Source organism: Silene latifolia, chromosome 2 (assembly GCF_048544455.1).
Source record: "Silene latifolia isolate original U9 population chromosome 2, ASM4854445v1, whole genome shotgun sequence".
In the NCBI taxonomy this organism is placed as follows: domain Eukaryota; kingdom Viridiplantae; phylum Streptophyta; class Magnoliopsida; order Caryophyllales; family Caryophyllaceae; genus Silene; species Silene latifolia.
The window spans coordinates 270,262-294,560 of NC_133527.1; the positions used below are offsets into that span (position 1 = coordinate 270,262).

General features: G+C 39.2%; 2 long non-coding RNA genes across 2 annotated transcripts; both read right to left on the bottom strand.

Annotated features, from left to right (window-relative positions):
* Positions 1-13,402: 13,402 nt before the first annotated feature.
* On the bottom strand, positions 13,403-15,855 carry LOC141627814 (uncharacterized). Its single transcript, XR_012537063.1, has 3 exons — positions 15,690-15,855; positions 15,485-15,592; positions 13,403-13,719 (listed from the first exon to the last, which is right to left on the bottom strand). It is a non-coding gene; the product is annotated as an uncharacterized LOC141627814 (long non-coding RNA).
* Positions 15,856-22,206: 6,351 nt separating this feature from the next.
* On the bottom strand, positions 22,207-24,209 carry LOC141627818 (uncharacterized). Its single transcript, XR_012537064.1, has 2 exons — positions 24,102-24,209; positions 22,207-22,342 (listed from the first exon to the last, which is right to left on the bottom strand). It is a non-coding gene; the product is annotated as an uncharacterized LOC141627818 (long non-coding RNA).
* Between the last annotated feature and the right edge of the window lie 90 nt (positions 24,210-24,299).

Below are 24,299 nucleotides of genomic sequence, written 5' to 3' on the forward strand. Positions count from 1 at the left end.
ATTCAGTTGAGAAATTACATGTCGGCTTCACAATGCCAGCTTTTATGTCATCCAGGTACTTAGTGCAATTACGTCTCCAATGTCCCTTGTTATTACAATAATTACAAGTATCTTTAAGAGGATTACCCTTTATGGATTTTGGCTTGGTAGAGCAATTCGCAATTGCTTTACCTTTGCCCTCCGCCTGAACAAGCTTCTTACCTGCATTCCTCTTAAACTGCTTCTTCCCCTTCACATTAATCGCAAGCACATCTTTCCTTGTACTCCCACTCAATCCCGTGTCCTTCTCTGCTTGCACAAGCAGAGAATGGAGCTCATGTAAACTCTTTCTCATGTTTGTCATGTTATAATTTACCCTAAATTGGGTAAATCCCTTGACGTGCGAGAGAGAGTGGAGCACTCGGTCCACCACAAGTTCGTCGGGGATCTTGCATCCCAACCCCTCTAAAGTTTCCACGTACTCAATCAATTTAAGTACGTGTGAACTTACAGGTTGACCATCTTTGAGGTTAGCCTCAAAGAAACGAACAACGGTGTCATACTGTAGATACCCGTATCCGTCGATATTGGAATTTATAGAGAACCCGACAAACACCCGATGATGATAGGACACATGTATTTATTTAGTTGTCATTGTCATTATTTGGGTTCTTTTTACGATGTAGAATGAGCGTTGTCGACGGAGTATTTTAATTTAAATGATATTTAAATTAAGGTCTTTTTTAAGGTGATTTCAATTTATTTTATTTTATTTTATTTTGAATTTATTTTCTTAAGTTTATTTTATTGAAAATAAAATAAATATTTGATTTGAAAAATCATTTTATGAGTATATTTGATTTGAAAAATCATTTATTTTAATGTGTTAATTGATTTGAAAAATCGATTTAAAAATCGAGTAAAACTCGTTTTGAACACGCGTTTTGGAGCGCGATTTTAGCTCGGTTTTTGAGCCCGTTTCCTTTACGAGTTGGCACGAATCTCGAGTACACTAACCAACCTAAGCCTCTACCCATCCAACCCAGTTCGAACCCCCATAACCACGGCCCAAATCCCATCCCAAATCACCCCAAACAGCCCGCATACAAACAGCCTACCCCCTGTTTTGCGTGATGAATCCCGAGCCCAAAACCCGCTCCAAACACCACCAAAACCCGTGCCCATTAACCCTAACCCATACCCTAATATCCTACCCATATTACCTTACCTTAACCACCAAGAAAACCCCCAAACGAACCCTAGAAAACCCCCCAAAGCTGCTGGACAGCAGCTATGCTCAGCAGGCCCGTCTGCCTCTCTCCCCCCTTTTGCCCTACTTTAACTCCTTATAAATACCACCCCTTCACCATACATTCATTCCTCTAAGTTCTCCATACATATTACCTTCACTCACAAGCTTTAAAGTCCAGAAACAGACCCTAATTACCTCCCAAAAACCCTAAACAAAACCGACATACAAACTGAAACAGTTTGTGTGTCCTCTTCGAAAAACAATTCGTTCCTCCATCAAACCTCCATCAAAGTTCGAGTTTCTTGTTCCTAATTAACCATACAACATCCATATACACATTAGATAAATATTTACGAGCCAAATTGCCCTTGAGAGTACACGAATTCCCTCGAAAAACAGAGCGTTATACACTCTGTTTTCGCGGCTTTTCCTGTCTGTCCAGTTCTGTTTGTGCTCGTTTTTCGTGCCCAATAATTCAAAAAGAGCAGGGATTGTTTTAAGATCTCTGTTCTACTCTCTTTCTAGTTTTCAAAACATCTTTTAAATCAAATTTTCACCGTGAAACGAGAGAGAAATCGCTGTTTGAAAGTTGCTGTCCAGATTCGATAAAAACGTGTTGTTTGCTTTGTTTCTTCGTCGACGACGGCCTCTCGAGATAAAATCTACCATCGATTACGACCCAAGACGGTGTCAACGATACATGTAGGTTGAGGGTGCATCAAATCCTCCTCTTTCTCTCTTTTATTTCGTTTTTTTATGTTTGTTTTTTATTGTTTCGTTTATTTCGTTTATCGTTTTATTTATCGTTTAAATTAACTATGAAACTAGTTTAGTCCGAGTATGAGTTAAAGTACCACCATGAACACCCGCGTTGACTTGAGATGGGAAAAGAAACCGCTACATCAGTCGGTCGTACACCCCCGTCTCATTTACATATCCTCGTGTTCAAGGTAGGGCATTAATAAAACGATTTCTAACTTCGTTCTTCGTCTTTTGACCCCTCTCTTCTCTCGTGTGATTCGACCTACCCCTGGACCATTTACATGTTAATACGACCTCTGATTTTTAACATATGACTTATTTAGACGACATTCGATCATTTAAATAACCTAATTAGACATGTTAGGGTGCTTCGACATAGCTTCTAAAATCAATCGACGATTACGTAATCTAATTGAACGCATCCCTTTCTTTCACCTAATATCTCGCTAGTATAAGAGTGCGTGATTAGCACCTTCTTATTAACACTCGATGAGTTAACTTAATTAGCGAACTTGACCTAATTTGACCCCTTAGGCCGTGTAGAATACACTTTTGCGCGACAATCAATCAACGTTGTTTCTAACTCGTTTTCTAACTTGTTTCCTATCCCTTTTCGCAATCATCTATCGAACCTAATGAATCTAACCTAGGAACTAGGGTGGACGTGGCTTTAGGCCGTGAGGGTGGCCGTGCCTTTTATCATTTCGTTTGTTTTATGTTAGTTGTTCTTTATTGTTTTGTCGCTTGTAATCTATCGTTTGTTCATCGAGTTGTAATCTATCGTTTGTTCATCGAGTTGTAATTTATCGTTTGTGCATCGAGTTGTAATTTATCGTTTCAAGCTAGCTTTCTTTTATTGAGTCAAAACCTTTTTCAAAAAACCTTAGTCTTGTTTGGTTAGATGGTTGTGTCCCAATGCAAGTAAGAGCGTAGTAAATCGCATGTTGTTTAAAGCGACATGGCCCGATTTATGCTAATGCATGCTTTGGTGCGTGGCCCTATGTCTAATTCGATGAGATTAAGTGAAAGCACACATTACGAGGAGTGACCCAAGGCCGTGAGTCATGTAAGCCGTGGGCCACCCCTTTGTGCACGGTTTCCTAGGCCGAATTGGCCGTGTAATGCGTCGTGTATGGTTTTGTGTATAGCATTGTATTTTAGATCGAGTTGTATCTTTAATTTCTCGTTGTGTCGGCATGAAATGCCTGGGTTGTAATAGGTAGATCCCAACGGCTCCCCCATTCCCCTTTAAGCCTTTTTTGCTTTGTATGTTGCTTAGATCAATCAATCCACATGTTAAATTACAACTTTGACAAAGTTAGTTTAGTTGCATCTAAAACGACATAGAAATTGTTGTCACATGTTAGGGTTTTAAAACGATGTTTGCATATCATATATCGTAGTAGCTATGACCTTGTTTGAAATCCGACACTTGACTTAGTAGAGGCCGTTATTGACGGGCGGGGTTGGGTGTCCTTATGGGCTTCCCGACACGTACCCTCACCCCTTACTCAAGATCTATGGTTTGTGGATCCGTCTAAATACCATTGGATTACGAGAGTCATTCAAATCGAGTGATATAGGGTACAAGTCTTTATCTTTAATCACTCGTAGTCGATTGGCTTTATGCTTTTCGATGAAAGGTGTAAAGTTGACTTGAACGGTTCCAAGTTCCCAAAAACTTGGTGGCGACTCTAATTTGTCTTAATTCGATTCGAAAGAACCTCGAGTCGATTATGCCTAGTGTGGATCCCGCGGACGCGGTTCCCGAGGGCCTTGTCCCTGATTTGGCGACTCATTTGGGAAAAGAGGACTAGTTACACTTTGTTTCTAGGGTCTTTTCCTCCGAGGTGAAACTTGAAAAGAAAGTGTTGGAAAGTAAAACATTACTCATAGTGCTACGATTCATGCATAAACCCTTAAGGACTTGCCGGGCCGTCCCAGCGTTTCTTCGTGATGCGTGGGGGCGACGTCCCACTATGCTAGGAAGCTGCACATTGCTCGCTTCCACTTCACCTCGCGTGGTTCTTGATGGTGGGGACGATCTTCTAGGTACTCTACCTTAAGACACCTTGCTCTATAAGACCGCAAAAGGATGGAGGGCATAGACCTTCTTGTAGAAGACTTGCCGAGACTTAGAGATGTCTAGGAGCATACATCCTTATAACATGAGAATGACAATGTGCAAATTGTTTTCCCGAGTCTTTTCGAAATTTCCCATGTCCTTTTCAAAACCAAACTTTTGAACAACTTACTTTCAAAATAGCATGGTTTTAAAAACGCGGAATGCTGCCCAAATAGGACTAGAATTTTCGGCCAAAATGAGCTTTTATAGCCGGCATGCTGCCCATTTCAAATCTCATTTTCAAATCAATTATTCGTTTTTTCCAAATTCAATCCAAAATGTTTCTCGAACTTCAACCAAGCATGAAATGCGTCAAGTCGTGTCCGGGTCATGGCCGTGTTAGGCCGGGTGTGTTTCGTTCTAAGAGTCTAGAACACGACCTTGTTGGGTCACCCAAGCTCACCTCTTGGGCCTTGAGTCATGTTGGTCGAACTTTTGGTCTAGGATAGTCCACAAAAACGCCCAAGCTAGGCCATTTAGGGCATTTCACCCGAACCTATGGGCTATGTTAGTCCAATCACGGGTTTGGTCACACCGAGTCCGGTTTATAACCGATTTATGACAGTTTGAGTCATGTCGTTTTGTCGAGTCTAAAATAAACCAAGGTCTAGATCCAACCGTGAGTCGAACCTTTGGTTAGTCAATCCCAAGTCGAGTCTTTGTTTGAGTCAGTTGAGGTCGTGTCCTTAAGTGTGCAGGGGCTCTTACTTTAAATATTGACTCAGTACGGGGTTTTCTTGTAGAAAGGCCGCCAAAAACCCGACGTCAAGCAATGGAAGATGCTGTGAACAAGCTCACTGAGGCCGTGAACCTCATGATGACCCGCATGGAGGCAATCAAATATAAGCTAGGTGAAGATTCCCCTCCATTTACCCCACCTCTGACTGATCTGGAGAAACGGTTCAAGTTCATCGAAGACCGTTTGAAACTCTCCCAGGGGAAGAACATCCACTATGAGAATGCTAGGGCCTATGCCCCAGTTCAAGATAAGTTGCCCACAAACATGGTACTTACTGACATCCCAAAGTTCAAGGGCACCAAAGATCCAGTCCACCATGTTAAGGCCTATAAAGGGTACTTAGCATCGAAGGGAGTACTCTTTGACATGCTCTCTGAAATTTTTGCCCAATCTCTCGGATGAACACCCGAAGGCGTGGTTCTACAATCTGGACCTTAAGAACTTCCCTACTTTCGAAGATATCACGGTGGAGTTTTGTAAGCACTATGCTGACAATGTCGAGATTCGGACCAATATAAGAACGCTAGAGGTTATGACACAGAAGGAAAAAGAAGGCTTTACTGAATTCCTCGCAAGATGGCGCGCTGAAAGCGTGAAACTAGCCAAGAAGCCTGATGAAGTTGAAATGGTAGATAAGTTCGTAAAGAATCTACGACCTGTTTACCGTAATGCTCTGAAATACCAGAATTTTGGTTCTTTCAAAGAATTGATAAGAATTGGGATAAAGGTAGAAGATGATGTCATAAGGGCAGAGGCTGAAAAGCCGAAAGGGTACCAAGGGGCCTCATCGTCTAAGGCCAAGGCCCCAGCAACGACCCATTTGGATGAAGCCATCAATCTCTTAGAAGGGAAATCGAAGAATCCGCAGCGCCAAGCTCCGAGGGCATTCACCGATATCGGATGCACTTATACATACGCTCTCCAAAGGCTCATAGCCCAAGGAAAGCTGAAGCCTATTGGTCCAACTCCAGACCCTCCCGCTGATCAACAAGGTAAATGGTATAAACCAAATGCCTACTGTGCCTTTCATCAAGGGAAAGGCCATGATACTGAAAGGTGTTATCGACTGAAGCACGAAATCCAAGACATGATTGAGAATGGAACACTCCCGATCCCAACTGTCAAACCCAATAACATCACCAATCCATTTGGCGATCATGCCAACTTTGTTTCTGTCGAAGACAATGTCGATTATTCCCATCTTATCCGCCCATGTCACTTGAAAGGGGTGTTTATCGGGAAAATATTTGTGGATTGCTTTGAATTATTGCCAAACCCGAAGAATGAAATTCATGACGGGAGTCTTGCTATGGAATGTTCTCCTCTCATTAACGAAGTTAATAAAAGACAATTCGATTCACCAACCTCCATCACTAGCGTAGATCCTCAGAGGACTACCTCGGGATGGAGGCAAACCATCACAGGGATCAAGGAAAAGAGCCGAGCATCTAAGTTGACAACTGAATAAGGGAAAGCTCAAAACTAGAGTATGAGTCGGGATCTGTTTTCTTATCTTAGTCGAGTCGAGTCTAGGACTTTCTCTTCTTAAAGTTGAGTCGTTTGTTCCGCGATGACCTAGGGTGTGTCCTAGGAATCGTTCTTTCGAGTCTGTTAAGCTTTTGTCGTTCCAATAAAAAGTTGCAGTTTCGTTTCCAAATATCTCTTGTTTTCAATCCTCAATCATTCCGAAAACATGATAAAATGCACAACACACTCAAAGGCATCCCTGGGGTGGAAATATGTCCCATTTCAAAATGAAGGTACAATAGGATCCCGTGTTTGATTCCTTTACCTATTCCATGTCTGGCGGTAGAAAACCTCCATCAGAACCAGTGTTTATGACAAGCTTTTAGATGATTCTATGACGAACCCGGACTAGCTCCTTGTTTCCCCTATCGATGACGGAAGGCAAGCCTTTTCCCCATAAAATCATCCCTTCTCGAAGAGAGAATATATCAACCCGTTCTAACAAGGAATTGTTAGTTCTGACCCAAATTAATTGGCGAAGCCAAGTTTTCAAAGTGTATCCATTTGTGATTAGGAGAATGAGTAGAAGACCATTTTCAAAAAAAAAAAAAAAAAAAAAAAAAAAAAAAAAAAAAAAAAAAAAAAAAGAAAAAGAAAAGAAAAAAAGGAAAAAAAAAGAGAAGAAGAAGAAGAAGAAGAAGAAGAAGAAAAGGAAAAAGAAATATTGATCAAAGTTCAAAGGCGAAGCCAAAATGGTCAGGTAGTACCATCAGCAGTTATCCATACCCCTAAGTCCGTCCCGAGGCATTTACGAGGAAATTGTTAGGGATTCTGAGAATCAATCAGCTTGTGTTAGTACACCCAAGCCGTTAGGGTCCAGACATGGAAATTTGAACCCACATCATTTTCCAACCCATTTGCACTCGTGGTTCATCAAACCCGAGACACCAATTCCAACCACATCAGCAGCCATAGCCCTTGGCCTTAGCACCACAAAACAAACCTTCAGAATGATGGTCAACCATTCCAACTTTTTATTACCCAGCTCCACATCCCAAAGGATCCAAGCCTTTTACACCTAACCCTAGACACGGGATACAACGGTACCTTACAGGCTAGAATGGGATATGACATGATACCTTAGGTGAAACCTTCGAGTGTGTACACACAATCAAAATGCCAAGTTTATGCACCAAGATCGAACTACGTCGGATTTGATTTCGCTCCACGCGAATACGTAGGCAATCCTTCAGAATAAGGGATTCAATCCACCCATCATCCAAGTTGTCATCTTGTCGGTTTCTTATGGGTCTTAACCAAGTCCAAATGAAGCCACCTTTGTTTGAGTCGGTCTTAGCACTCGATGTAGGCTAGGATAAGGATATAGGTTCAGATGAATAGTATCAAGTCTCAGAATGAGCTTTATCGAACGGCGTAGGTAAAGATGCCGAGTCATATAGATGTGAGTTTGTGTTGGGAACAGAAAATATGAAAAACCCGCTGAAAAGAAAGAAGGCGTGGAAGAAAAATAGTAAAAGCCCGCTGAAAAGAAAGAAGGCGGTGGCAAGAAATAATGAAAACTCGCTGAAAAGAAAGGAGGCGAGGAGAAGAGTGACAGAATGTTCCCAACAAGAGTGATGTGTGATGCCTAAGTGCTTTCATAAGATCAGTCTGTGTTTAGTGTCGGGCGAAGCCAACGTTGTTGCTCTGTGATTTTAATCCACCTTGTCAATGCCAAGTGATCTTGATCCCCATGTGCCCTCGGGAGCACGCCCATGCCATACGATATCTGTGTCTCAAGTCCGATGGCCTTGTGATTCCTATTTGCCATCTTTTGGGTGCGCCAGAATGGCCAATTTACATTTCTACCCACAACAAGTCAATAATCGAATTAAAACCCGGGCACACTTACGGTTTTATTTTCCTTTTTGTTTTACGGTAGCGGGCTACGCCCACGTTGTTTGCAAGTCACACAATGTGTCCGTGTCGTGTTTCATGCTCACCCATCAAGGTTCGATTTCAAAAAAAAAATTCAAAATTTCAAAATTCCGAAAACTTTTTGCGAATTGTGGATAGATGATCCAAATAATGGAATCTTTTCGGGTCGATGACCCAATCTTTCAAAATTCAAAATTTCAAATTCAAATTTTGGGTCGACGGCCCAACATTCCAAGTGATGTCAAATTCAAAATTCCGGTCGATGACCCAATTATTCAAAATTTTCAAATTCAATTTTCGGGTCGATGACCCAATCTTTCAAATGATCCAATTTTAGGATCGATGATCCAAATGTGCTTATGTGATGATTATTGCTAGTACATTTTCTATGCTTCAAATATAGCAGGATATGCTTCAACTGGGGGCTCTAAAGTCTTCGACTTTAGAGCCATCAGCAAATGGGGGCTCGAAGCCGTTGGCTTGAGAGACCATTATCAAGATGTAAAGGATGACATCCACCAAGAATTCAATTCAATACAAGAGTAAGAAATGGAAGAATTCCCAGTGAAAGCAAGTGATGAAAGTGGCGGCAACCTCCTCGGAAAGTCTCGTCCCATTTGAGCACCGCGGCGGATGATAAGCTTTGGGCAAGTGTCACAGATGATGAATTTTGGACAAATGCCGCAGATGATAAACTTTGGGCATGTGTCGGCAGTGGCCGAACTACGACGCGGGTTTGATTCCGTCAGAAACGGATACGTAGGCGCCTAAGGATAAGGCTCAATCCACCATATATGCAATTTATGGGTCGATGACCAACGATGATGATTTGACGCAATATAAGCAAGAGTTAGTCCCCAACGAAGTTTCAGGTATGATCTCTTCTTATGGCTGGCGAGCTTACATACGCAAGTCTAATGGACTATAAACGACCCGAAGAATCCTCAGGTCGAGAGGGACCTGGGGTATACTTTGACTTTCGCCTTGTCCAAGCCTCAGTCAAAGTGGGGGCTCTGTAGATACCCGTATCCGTCGATATTGGAATTTATAGAGAACCCGACAAACACCCGATGATGATAGGACACATGTATTTATTTAGTTGTCATTGTCATTATTTGGGTTCGTTTTACGATGTAGAATGAGCGTTGTCGACGGAGTATTTTAATTTAAATGATATTTAAATTAAGGTCTTTTTTAAGGTGATTTCAATTTATTTTATTTTATTTTATTTTGAATTTATTTTCTTAAGTTTATTTTATTGAAAATAAAATAAATATTTGATTTGAAAAATCATTTTATGAGTATATTTGATTTGAAAAATCATTTATTTTAATGTGTTAATTGATTTGAAAAATCGATTTAAAAATCGAGTAAAACTCGTTTTGAACACGCGTTTTGGAGCGCGATTTTAGCTCGGTTTTTGAGCCCGTTTCCTTTACGAGTTGGCACGAATCTCGAGTACACTAACCAACCTAAGCCTCTACCCATCCAACCCAGTTCGAACCCCCATAACCACGGCCCAAATCCCATCCCAAATCACCCCAAACAGCCCGCATACAAACAGCCTACCCCCTGTTTTGCGTGATGAATCCCGAGCCCAAAACCCGCTCCAAACACCACCAAAACACATGCCCATTAACCCTAACCCATACCCTAATATCCTACCCATATTACCTTACCTTAACCACCAAGAAAACCCCCCAAACGAACCCTAGAAAACCCCCCAAAGCTGCTGGACAGCAGCTATGCTCAGCAGGCCCGTCTGCCTCTCTCCCCCCTTTTGCCCTACTTTAACTCCTTATAAATACCACCCCTTCACCATACATTCATTCCTCTAAGTTCTACATACATATTACCTTCACTCACAAGCTTTAAAGTCCAGAAACAGACCCTAACTACCTCCCAAAAACCCTAAACAAAACCGACATACAAACTGAAACAGTTTGTGTGTCCTCTTCGAAAAACAATTCGTTCCTCCATCAAACCTCCATCAAAGTTCGAGTTTCTTGTTCCTAATTAACCATACAACATCCATATACACATTAGATAAAGATTTACGAGCCAAATTGCCTTTGAGAGTACACGAATTCCCTCGAAAAACAGAGTGTTATACACTCTGTTTTCGCGGCTTTTCCTGTCTGTCCAGTTCTGTTTGTGCTCGTTTTTCGTGCCCAATAATTCAAAACGAGCAGGGATTGTTTTAAGATCTCTGTTCTCCTCTCTTTCTAGTTTTCAAAACATCTTTTAAATCAAATTTTCACCGTGAAACGAGAGAGAAATCGCTGTTTGAAAGTTGCTGTCCAGATTCGATAAAAACGTGTTGTTTGCTTTGTTTCTTCGTCGACGACGGCCTCTCGAGATAAAATCTACCATCGATTACGACCCAAGACGGTGTCAACGATACATGTAGGTTGAGGGTGCATCAAATCCTCCTCTTTCTCTCTTTTATTTCGTTTTTTTATGTTTGTTTTTTATTGTTTCGTTTATTTCGTTTATCGTTTTATTTATCGTTTAAATTAACTATGAAACTAGTTTAGTCCGAGTATGAGTTAAAGTACCACCATGAACACCCGCGTTGACTTGAGATGGGAAAAGAAACCGCTACATCAGTCGGTCGTACACCCCCGTCTCATTTACATATCCTCGTGTTCAAGGTAGGGCATTAATAAAACGATTTCTAACTTCGTTCTTCGTCTTTTGACCCCTCTCTTCTCTCGTGTGATTCGACCTACCCCTGGACCATTTACATGTTAATACGACCTCTGATTTTTAACATATGACTTATTTAGACGACATTCGATCATTTAAATAACCTAATTAGACATGTTAGGGTGCTTCGACATAGCTTCTAAAATCAATCGACGATTCTGTAATCTAATTGAACGCATCCCTTTCTTTCACCTAATATCTCGCTAGTATAAGAGTGCGTGATTAGCACCTTCTTATTAACACTCGATGAGTTAACTTAATTAGCGAACTTGACCTAATTTGACCCCTTAGGCCGTGTAGAATACACTTTTGCGCGACAATCAATCAACGTTGTTTCTAACTCGTTTTCTAACTTGTTTCCTATCCCTTTTCGCAATCATCTATCGAACCTAATGAATCTAACCTAGGAACTAGGGTGGACGTGGCTTTAGGCCGTGAGGGTGGCCGTGCCTTTTCTCATTTCGTTTGTTTTATGTTAGTTGTTCTTTATTGTTTTGTCGCTTGTAATCTATCGTTTGTTCATCGAGTTGTAATCTATCGTTTGTTCATCGAGTTGTAATTTATCGTTTGTGCATCGAGTTGTAATTTATCGTTTCAAGCTAGCTTTCTTTTATTGAGTCAAAACCTTTTTCAAAAAACCTTAGTCTTGTTTGGTTAGATGGTTGTGTCCCAATGCAAGTAAGAGCGTAGTAAATCGCATGTTGTTTAAAGCGACATGGCCCGATTTATGCTAATGCATGCTTTGGTGCGTGGCCCTATGTCTAATTCGATGAGATTAAGTGAAAGCACACATTACGAGGAGTGACCTAAGGCCGTGAGTCATGTAAGCCGTGGGCCACCCCTTTGTGCACGGTTTCCTAGGCCGAATTGGCCGTGTAATGCGTCGTGTATGGTTTTGTGTATAGCATTGTATTTTAGATCGAGTTGTATCTTTAATTTCTCGTTGTGTCGGCATGAAATGCCTGGGTTGTAATAGGTAGATCCCAACGGCTCCCCCATTCCCCTTTAAGCCTTGTTTGCTTTGTATGTTGCTTAGATCAATCAATCCACATGTTAAATTACAACTTTGACAAAGTTAGTTTAGTTGCATCTAAAACGACATAGAAATTGTTGTCACATGTTAGGGTTTTAAAACGATGTTTGCATATCATATATCGTAGTAGCTATGACCTTGTTTGAAATCCGACACTTGACTTAGTAGAGGCCGTTATTGACGGGCGGGGTTGGGTGTCCTTATGGGCTTCCCAACACGTACCCTCACCCCTTACTCAAGATCTATGGTTTGTGGATCCGTCTAAATACCATTGGATTACGAGAGTCATTCAAATCGAGTGATATAGGGTACAAGTCTTTATCTTTAATCACTCGTAGTCGATTGGCTTTATGCTTTTCGATGAAAGGTGTAAAGTTGACTTGAACGGTTCCAAGTTCCCAAAAAACTTGGTGGCGACTCTAATTTGTCTTAATTCGATTCGAAAGAACCTCGAGTCGATTATGCCTAGTGTGGATCCCGCGGACGCAGTTCCCGAGGGCCTTGTCCACACATACTGAATTATTCTCGGGGCTTGAGAAAACATAGTTGAAAGCCTCGAAAATACTTCATGTGCATCGCGAAACTTGACACATTGCCTTTGTAAAGCAGGATCCATTGAAAAAATCAAAACATTTTTTTATTGCAGCGGAATCCTTTTGATAATTTGTAAAAGCCTCCCTTACATCGACAGTGGCCCTAGTACTAGGCGAAGGGGGAGAGGGATCGACAAGGTAGCGTAATTTGCCATCACCTGTGGCAGCTAATCGAAGTTGTTCCTCCCAATCTTTAAAATTACTACCGTCGGCTTTTAATACATATTTGTCCATAAAAGAACGTAGCCATGAATCTCTAGCTATGGTGGCGGTTTGACTAGTAGAATCCATCGTGATAACTACAAAGGAAATAAAGGAAAGATTTAACATTTATCATCTAGAAATATTTAACTTGTAAAACTATTTAACAAGTTCGCATTTATATAATGATCTCCCACTGAATTATATAAATGATTCCAAGATCCAATTTTATATAAACACGGGCACGGTGGACCGATTCAACCCATATTTATATAAATTTGGTGAGTCAACAACTTTGATTGATTCTACTACTAGAACTCTTGGTTGACGGATTTTCTTAAAATCTATCTTTTAGCCCGAGAATAAATATGGGCACGGTGGACCGATTCAACCCATATTTATCCCGTTGAGTCCAACCAATTTTCACGCTTAATAACCTTTATTACCCTACTTACCCAACGTAAAAAGAGTGTACCTCGGTGATCCGAACCTACCTCTAATGAAGAAGGGATTCATAGGTGCTATTATTTGGTAAGGCTTAATGTGACACCCTTGATATTTAGCGTTATCTAATTACTTAAATGCGTAATTTCTACAGAAAAACTGGTAGGATATGTTTGTAAATGGTTCAACTAGTCCAAAAACCTGCAATTTCAAAAAATTTCTAACTAAACCATTCACACCCAATTCCAACTCAAGAAGAGTGTCAGAAACCCTGCAACAACTGATAAACTAATTTACATACATAGCTTAAGGCGCGGAAATATAAAGATACAACCCAAAAATAGAAAGGGAGACATATGTCCCTTCAAATTATATACAAACCAAAAGTGTAAAAGGTTTACTAATAAAATAGCCAAAACTAGGTCCAAGGTTCCTTGCTCACTAGCCGTCTGTGACCCCCAACAAAGCATCAACAACCTGTCAATCGCATTTTATACAAACACGAAAGCCACAATTCAGTGGGGAGTAACTTCGAGTCCTCCCAGCCACGAATCGTCAAAATTAATGTAACATGTAAACAATTTGATAACCCATTTACTTATCATGTATTCTAGCAAATGACCCCTAAACTGACCAAACTAAACTATCATGTGAATCAGATAACAAATAGTAATCCAAACTTTATCAACTGTAACCGGCTTACATCTCACCTATTACAGTTCATAAAATCACCATACAAGAAAGGGCAATATAACAAAGACAGGCATAAGTTATTAGTCCCGTCAATAGTCACTTTGTAACTCAAGTCTATACCACGAGGTAGGGAAGGTAATCGAACCGGTATCTTGGCTCAGCGGTTACTATTAAGAAAACATGGCCAAGAGACAACACAACCCTAGCCTAAAATCTGCGCAGACCTAGACATGCGGATACACACCACCGCACCCAAGACTCACAACTTTTTTAAAACAAAGTGAAGTGAGTACCCTAAGGACACCACCGAAGGGTCGGCTAGTACTTAAGCTGACCCCATACTATCAAAATTAGTACCTGAGGTCATGCCCCAACTTGGATAAACATCCACTAGTCAGGAACACAAAGGCTATCAAGCAGTGAACATATACTCGTCAGAGACTATAAAGACCTATCTATGATGAAGGCCGAAATACTCACCTAGGACCTAGTCACAGCTAGTCCCAGCTTGAATATTTCAGCCCACACCACCCAAAACTCACCACATAAGTCAAGTAAGACACCCACTTAACCTTAAGAGGGCAAAAAGTCCTACTTACCAACATAAATTCTAACATTCTATCATGTGAAAGCTATATAAATGTCTATTTACAACATACAATCCCAACAGTTCCTCAATAAGAATTCAATACTAATTTCCAATCCTAGCAATTATAACAATATAAAAGGCTTTAGGGGAAACTAGGGCCATTACTACAAAATAAGAAGCTATTTAAATTCAACTAACTAAATAAGAAACTATTTAAATTCAACTAATTACACATGTGAAATAGAGATATAATAAATGGCCTAAAACAAGAAAAAGGCCGATTATCTAATTCATTCAACCGAATTTTTACCCGCAACCCCACCCTGCGACAGTACGGGTCAAATTGCGGTGACCAATCACTCAATTAATCGACATCGCATCGATCAAAGGGACTAAGGCTCGAGTTTTTGGCACAATCAACAAAACAATACAATTATCACTATAAAATTCATTTTGAGCTTATTAATTACCATTTCATTTTGTAAATTATCCTAACATGTGATAATTGTCAATATAACATAATTTTTCTACCATTAGCATAACTTTTAGCTACTTGTATGATTCTCTTAACAAATTTAACCATGTATACTCATTCTAATTATATCCATGATGAACCTAAAATGACGGACAAAGCATGGAAAACCGCGAAACAAGCAACGGACCGACCCGGGCCAACCCCAAGACCGCCGGGTCTGCCGTGGCCTCTGCCGTCGCTGCCGCCGCCGCGCACCATTTCATTTCTTTCTTTTTTTTCATTTTTATACATTATAAGACCGTCTCGAAAATTAATTAATCGTCCCCAATTCAACTTTGATAATTTAAACTACCAAAAGGCACAAATTAAGCTTGCATGCAACTAAGTTTAACATGTGAAAATTACTACCCAAACAAAAATTCACCAAACATACAAAAATCAAAAACATGTGACGATCTTTCGTCGAGTAACTCGAAATATGTTACCTTAAGCTAGAAAATGAGCAATTAGTCCTCAAAACCGAAACCCTAACCACAACTAACCGCTATCCTCTACAATATACGAGTCCCCGAACTCGTCTTCCAATCCTTCACCTAAATAAACAATTAAAACACAATAATTAAGCAAAAATACCGAATTTCCGAAAATTGGTCTTAAAATAACTTAATGAAAACTGAAATTAGAACATACTAAGTCGTAGATCGCGGCGAGGGGATTAGGAAAGGTAAATTATGCGAAAAACGGACAAGAAACGAAGATTTTATGGCGATTTTAAGCTTGATTTTATGTTAATGGTGTTTTGGTGTTTTTGTAATATGTTGAGGATGATGATGAACAAAATCAGAAAAAGAAAGAATAGGGGGAGGGGATGCGCGCATGAGAGAAGAAAGGAGGAAAAAAAGTACGTGCGGGATTTTTAGTCGGGATTTTTAACGAGTCGGTTTTGACTCGTTTCAATAATAATTAAATTCGTAAGTCAAATGCAAATTCCGTCAAGTCCAAAGTCTTTAAACACGAGATTACAATAAATTTGAGTATTCATTCGACCCATTTCCAAATTCGTTTACCCAACGTTCAAACGAATTGTCATTTTCCCCCCGATACGCCCTTATTTCGAAATAAAATATTTTACACGGTTGTAGACACCTCGTTTCTGCACCCCTCGCAAACCACCCGGTGATGATTGGGCCGCATGTTTGGTTCGCGGAACGATTTGTGACAGTTCGTAAGATTATCGTCAAGTGATTGCTCAAATATTAATGTCAACCTCTTAAAAGTCATCTACGTCCCGATACGGTCGTTTTGGCGATAATTAGAGTACATTTGAGTCCGGGTCAAAAACCGTCTCCATTTTATGATAATTTGTTAAATCCCGAGTCGGAATGTTCTGGAATGTTCAGGATATTTCTATTCCATATTTTCATAAATTTTATCTTTTGGCAAATAATATCCCGAAATATTTAAAGATAATCGGATTATTTCCGTCCTACCATAACTCAAACACGGAAATCTTTCTTAGCGGGAGGAAACCTCTCCGGGAACAGACGCAAGCAGTGCTGCGCCTCTTCCAAGAGACGATGTGGCTGCTGCGCCTCTTCCCGTGCCCTTCTTTGCATGATTTACGTATCTTTTTCATATCTTTCCGAGATTCACTTCCAAAAAGTCTCCGAAACCCTATTCCTTCACGTGATTAGTATAAATAGGAGCTTTCGTTCCTCATATTTCTCACGCGAGTGTCCGCCCTTCTCTTCTCCCTTTGCATTCTAGACTTCGTTCTTACTAATTGGCGCCTACGTGCTTGAACATTCGACCACGTAAGCTCGGATCCTTCCGGTACCCACCTTTCCGTTGCATGACCGACCAATTTGACCACTACACTCAATCAATCTAATTAATCAACTGGTTAAATCGTTTTCCTCTTTCGAGGGCACTCTTTCCTTGCATTCGCGTCGAGCATCACTAATCGATCTTCTTAGTTCATCTCGTTCCGTCAACATGTAAGTCTGAGGGTGTATTGATCTCTCTTTTATTTATTGTATTTATAACAATTGTAAGGTTTATGTCGAAAGTACCTCATTAAAACCGATTTCTAAAACCGTCTTTAAAACCTTTTTGCGGATTTCCGGTGAAGAGACAGACGTCGAGAAAAGACGCGCAACACCGCGCCTCTTCGAAGGAGCGCGGCACTGCTGCGCCTCTTCGTGAGGGTTTGCCATGATTCTCGCTTCTTTTCTTCTTCCTCCGTCCTCTGTAATTCGTATCAAATTTATTTCTCTTGTTTTGTTCGTCTGTTAATTCGTTCACATGATAGTTTAATAATTCATATGTATATTAACCATCATCATTAACATGTTTAAATCGTCATAAATCCGACTTAAATCCCTAATAATCAATATTTGCGGGTTTTTCGTCATTAAATTCAATTCGAGTTTTAGGGATTCAATTCGTTCATGTTGAGTTTCTGGGATTCATTGTTGATATATTTTCACCTGTTTAGTCATTACTCCGTCGTCATTCATCATGTTTAGTCTAATTCGTTTAGTTAGTTAGTTTAATTAATCATTCATTAACATCGACCCTTCACATAATTAATCCGTTTATTTAGTCTCATTCGTGTTTTTCTTGTTTTATGACCTCAATCATATGTAAATAATATATTAATCACTTTTATCCGAGTCTAAAATCAATCAATCCATTAATTTACCAATTAACATTAACGGTTTGCGATTAAAAACTACGGCCAGAACTCACCCTTGGAACAGACGCAAGCAACAATTGCGCCTCTTCCAAAGGGCGCGATTACTTTCATTGCGCTGTTCGGGTGATTTCTGTCCCTGAACTCCTTTTTCGCCTTGACGTAGTTTAATTAGTAAGCGTATTAATCAACTAATATCCGTATTATCACCTTCGATCGTCGTGTTTTATTCTTATTTCTTTTTCTCAAATTACCCGTTTTAAAGGTATTTTCGACATAAATCGCCTAATCCGTTGTAATTAATGTAATTTCCATTATTGTATTTTATCATTATTGTATTCCTTTTATTGTTTGTATGTTTTCACATGTAAATCAATATTAAATCCTACTTCGACATTAATTGTTTGCTAATTACATGTCAACCGACTTAGTCTAATTCTCACATGCTAGGATTAATCTATGGATGTTGCATTGCATGCATATAGCCGACGATATATCAAGTATAAATAACTTCCCTAATCATTAGTAGAGGCCGCTATCGAGGCGGGCGGGATTAGGTGTTCGATCAAAAGAGCTTCCTAATACGTACCCTCACCCCTTACTCCAGATCTCCGTGAGCACCCGTGTTCATTGGCATCCACGAGAGTCATTCTAGACATAGAATGCTAAGGGTAACGATTGCTTAGTGTTCATGTCACTACTTTATGTCTTGACATGACATGAGGTATTCGAACGGTTCCAATTTCCCATAAAAATTGGTGGCGACTCCATACAAAATGCAAACGCTTGTTTTCGAGCCCCTTCACCAAGCGCCCCCCGTGGGCGGCCCGCTGTCCACAACGGTTTAAACTATTTTTAAACATTTCCAAACTATCAAAATAAATACTTTTCTTCAAAATATAATAAAATTATATTTCTTTGAATTATTTTTACTTTAAATACATTATTGTCAAATTTTACTTGATTAATTAATTATTTTCGAAATATATTAACGGTCCGAAATTTACGGGGCGTTACAATCACCCCTCCTTTCAAAAAGTTTCGCCCTCGAAACTTAGAAGGAGAAATTATAGTTATAAGAAAATATAGGTATCTTTTCAATGAAACGGTGATACTCTTGTTGATCAGACAAGAACATCCATATTCATATCAAGATATAAAAATATTTCTACACCAATAAATGAGAAAATCCATTATTGGGACGTCTCCAACAACGAGATTTAACATTCACTAATGTTAAAACCATTGAAAATCATAAAAGCCTTTTCAACCTTTTAGTTTAAAATTCTATAGTAAGAATACTATCTTTACTAAATATGATTATACAAGGCTTAGAAACTCGGAACAAAAGTAAGAAAAAGGAATACCTTACGGAAATAAATCAAAATTTCATTTTCAAATCCTTAAAAATAGGTTAGGTTTGCAGAAGTGACATAAACTTTCAAGAATGAATCGAAACTGGTAGCTTGAAATATTTAGAAATTCCCCGAAGTGAAAAGTAACTTAGACCTCATAGGAGCAGGTATGCTAAAAGGATTCAAGCTTAACTAATCAAAAAAAGCTATGATGAATTTTATGGGGTAAGAATTGAAGTCATAATTACAAGGATGTCAAAGATAGAGTTTCATAGGTTACCAACATCAAACTTACGAGAGGAGTATGATGATGTAAGGAAGAGAGATATGAGCGGTAACGCTCATGATCAAGGAAAAAGGGAGATTAGACACCAAGGAAACGCCAGACACTCATATCTCCAATAACAACATCACTCCCAAGAGTCTCCTCAATCGCTTATGTTACTTCTTCCTAACATATTCCCTGGAACAAGATATTTCACTATAAGTGTGATCTCAACGCTCCAAATTCTCAAACATCCCGAAACGACTTTCACAAGCCTAAGGTCAAAACTTCCAACAAAGCTGTATTTGTATCCCACTAGTGTCAACTATGGGTTCCTCAAAAAGTAAACCTTCAATCAAGAGTCCCAATACCATGCTCTAAACTCCAAGAGAAGGTTCCTCAAAAATTCCACAAGGTTCTCATTTCAAAACAAGGTAGTAACATACCAACCTCAAATTATGAAAAATCAATAGGATCTCAAGTTTCTCTATCCTTTTACTTATTAAGGATTCTCAAAAGCAGAACTACACCCGGCTCCAACATTGTCTCATCATCTCAAGCACTCAATGCGACCTCAAGGTCTATAAAACTATAGGATTAACAAATTCTTCTCAACACTAAGTCTCTCTAAACTCAAGAACTCTCAAGAGTCAACTAGAATGCCAAATCACATCACCAAACCATTTTGGTCATCAACATCCCCAAGGAGTATTCTTTCAAATTTGATATCCTAAACTTACTTACCATCAAATTCTCAAGGTACAAGGTCATAATTGTAACAACACTTTATCACCTCGGAGTTTCTAAAACCATAAATTGAAATTAGGTTCCTTAGCCTAACAATTGGTGTCATCCATACCATTACCCTTTCTAGTTACCAAAACAAGTGCTAAGACTTCCCAACAATGTAGCTTACTCTCACTCTCATAACATACTTCAAGTAGTAATCAATATCACCCTCTAAAACCAACAAATAATCCCACATTTAACATTTCCCACATGATAACATATACACTATCAAACCCTCATATCCAAAATGATTATGGAAGCCCAACCCAAACTCGGCTACTTAGTCAAACCTATATCCTCAAATCACATCTTACAAACTCTGTAAACATGGTCAACAGGGTACCAACTATACTAAGGAGGTAAGGAGTGATAACGGAATAGAGTAACAAAGATAAAACATTTACGAAGGGTGCATGCATCGACAAGTTAGGAAACTAAGGAGTCGACCGTAAAGACAACGGTTGACAAAAATAAGAGGTATTCGAGTTAAGAAGATATCTCGGGAAAGAAGAAGATACGTAAAATTTAGCATAAAGACAAGGTTCAACGATCGTTAAAGAGAAGGAAAGGAGAATAGAAGCGGCACAATGAAAGGGTTACCGCTTACTAAACACTCATCAAAGCTTATGATCGATATGATAAGGTTACTTCACTAAGGTGCTCAACAAAGCCCTAAATGTCTACTACATCGTAGGACTAGCAAGGATTCCACAATGGTAAGTATTCCTCAACTCAATTGATTCTAAGAGCCAAAATCAATTCACCACACAAATTCATTTGTTACCATCCATGTCCCAAAGTATCTCCTTTACAATTCTCGTCATTGAACTTCACTTACTATGTCATCTCCAAGTACCCTGGCTTGTTTACTCCATCATCTCACTACTTAATACTTCTAGTTTCCGATACCATAAATTGGAATCACATCCTTGAACTCACGAACTATATCGAACAACATTCCACCAAAATTCCCAAATTCAGATATGTTTTATAAGGTCAACAAGGGCTACTCTATACTAGATTTGGTCAACTTAAAAGGTTTAACAAACTAACTAATTCAAAAGTACAATACCAATCCATTAAGCAACATCAATGTCCTATTGTATTCCTTTCAAGGCCCACAAGGATTAGGGCTAACTATCATACCTTTAATTCTCCACAAGAAATATCGAGACTCTCAAATGGAGTAGCTTAGGTTCATTCCATCCTATGTTCTAAGTTAGTACCCATACTGAATCATCTATAACAAACAAGCTCTCTATAGACATAAATCCCAAGGTATTTTCTCAACTCACTAAACTCTCACATTATGCACAACTAACAAGATTAACCAAAGGATCCCAAGTTATATTCTCCTATACCACTCAAACCTTAACCAATCAATTTCTCAACTCGTTCACGCCCTCCAAAGTTACATTCTCTCAAAGCGGGTTCTCTTGGACAAGGGAACTATCTCTGCGGTATAAAAGGAAAGTGTCCACATGGACTTTATTATAAGAAGAAGACGAACCTAAGATGAAACGGGAGAAAGAATTGAAAGGTAGTTACCTAGGCGAGATAAGAGGAATTTGAAAGACGAATGACCAACGAAAATGGAAGATTAAGGTAAGATACACTGAATACGAAAAGAAATATCAAGAAAGTGGAAGCATTCTACATTTGGCATAACCAACCTTTAGTGGCACCAAAACTAATAACTAACAATCAACAAACCTAACAATTAACAATCACAAACAGACTACCACATAAAATCTTAATTCTACCCATCCTACCCTTCTCTCAAGTTTATTATTTTAAGGTCAAGTGATTTCTAAGTGGGGTGCACAAACGTGCATCGGGAGCAATAGGCTCTGATACCAACTGTGACACCCTTGATATTTAGAGTTATCTAATTACTTAAATGCGTAATTTCTCTGAGAAAAACTGGTAGGATATGTTTGTAAATGGTTCAACTAGTCCAAAAACCTGCAATTTCAAAAATTTTCTAACTAAACCATTCACAACCAATTCCAACTCAAGAAGAGTGTCGAAACCCCGCAACAACGATAAACTAATTTACATACATAGCTTAAGGCGCGGAAATATAAAGATACAACCCAAAAATAGAAAGGGAGACATATGTCCCTTCAAATTATATACAAACCAAAAGTGTAAAAGGTTTACTAATAAAATAGCCAAAACTAGGTCCAAGGTTCCTTGCTCACTAGCCGTCTGTGACCCCCAACAAAGCATCAACAACCTGTCAATCGCATTTTATACAAACACGAAAGCCACAATTCGGTGGGGAGTAACTTGAGTCCTCCCACCCACGAATCGTCAAAATTAATGTAACATGTAAACAATTTGATAACCCATTTACTTATCATGTATTCTAGCAAATGACCCCTAAACTGACCAAACTAAACTATCATGTGAATCAGATAACAAATAGTAATCCAAACTTTATCAATCAGAACCGCTTACATCTCACCTATTACAGATTCATAAAATCACCATACAAGAAAGGGCAATATAACAAAGACAGGCATAAGTTCTTAGTCCCGTCAATAGTCACTTTGTAACTCAAGTCTATACCACGAGGTAGGGAAGGTAATCGAACCGGTATCTTGGCTCGGCGGTTACTATTAAGAAAACATGGCCAAGAGACAACACAACCCTAGCCTAAAATCACATGGAGACCTAGACATGCGGATACACACCACCGCACCCAAGACTCACAACTTTTTTAAAACAAAGTGAAGTGAGTACCCTAAGGACACCACCGAAGGGTCGGCTAGTACTTAAGCTGACCCCATACTATCAAAATTAGTACCTGAGGTCATGCCCCAACTTGGATAAACATCCACTAGTCAGGAACACAAAGGCTATCAAGCAGTGAACATATACTCGTCAGAGACTATAAAGACCTATCTATGATGAAGGCCGAAATACTCACCTAGGACCTAGTCACAGCTAGTCCCAGCTTGAATATTTCAGCCCACACCACCCAAAACTCACCACATAAGTCAAGTAAGACACCCACTTAACCTTAAGAGGGCAAAAAGTCCTACTTACCAACATAAATTCTAACATTCTATCATGTGAAAGCTATATAAATGTCTATTTACAGCATACAATCCCAACAGTTCCTCAATAAGAATTCAATACTAATTTCCAATCCTAGCAATTATAACAATATAAAAGGCTTTAGGGGAAACTAGGGCCATTACTACAAAATAAGAAGCTATTTAAATTCAACTAACTAAATAAGAAACTATTTAAATTCAACTAATTACACATGTGAAATAGAGATATAATAAATGGCCTAAAACAAGAAAAAGGCCGATTATCTAATTCATTCAACCGAATTTTTACCCGCAACCCCTGCGGCAGTGCGGGTCAAATTGCATGCCGACCAATCACTCAATTAACTGACATCGCATCAGTCAAAGGGACTAAGGCTCAGTTTTCGGCACAATCAACAAAACAATACAATTATCACTATAAAATTCATTTTGAGCTTATTAATTACCATTTCATTTTGTAAATTATCCTAACATGTGATAATTGTCAATATAACATAATTTTTCTACCATTAGCATAACTTTTAGCTACTTGTATGATTCTCTTAACAAATTTAACCATGTATACTCATTCTAATTATATCCATGATGAACCTAAAATGACGGACAAAGCATGGAAAACCGCGAAACAAGCAACGGACCGACCGGGCCAACCCAAGACCGGCCGGGGCTGCCGTGGCTTTGCTGGCCATTTCTTGCCCCCCGCCGCACCATTTCTTCTTTTTTTTTCATTTTTATACATTATAAGACCGTCTCGAAAATTAATTAATCGTCCCCAATTCAACTTTGATAATTTAAACTACCAAAAGGCACAAATTAAGCTTGCATGCAACTAAGTTTAACATGTGAAAATTACTACCCAAACAAAAATTCACCAAACATACAAAAATCAAAAACATGTGACGATCTTTCGTCGAGTAACTCGAAATATGTTACCTTAAGCTAGAAAATGAGCAATTAGTCCTCAAAACCGAAACCCTAACCACAACTAACCGCTATCCTCTACAATATACGAGTCCCCGAACTCGTCTTCCAATCCTTCACCTAAATAAACAATTAAAACACAATAATTAAGCAAAAATACCGAATTTCCGAAAATTGGTCTTAAAATAACTTAATGAAAACTGAAATTAG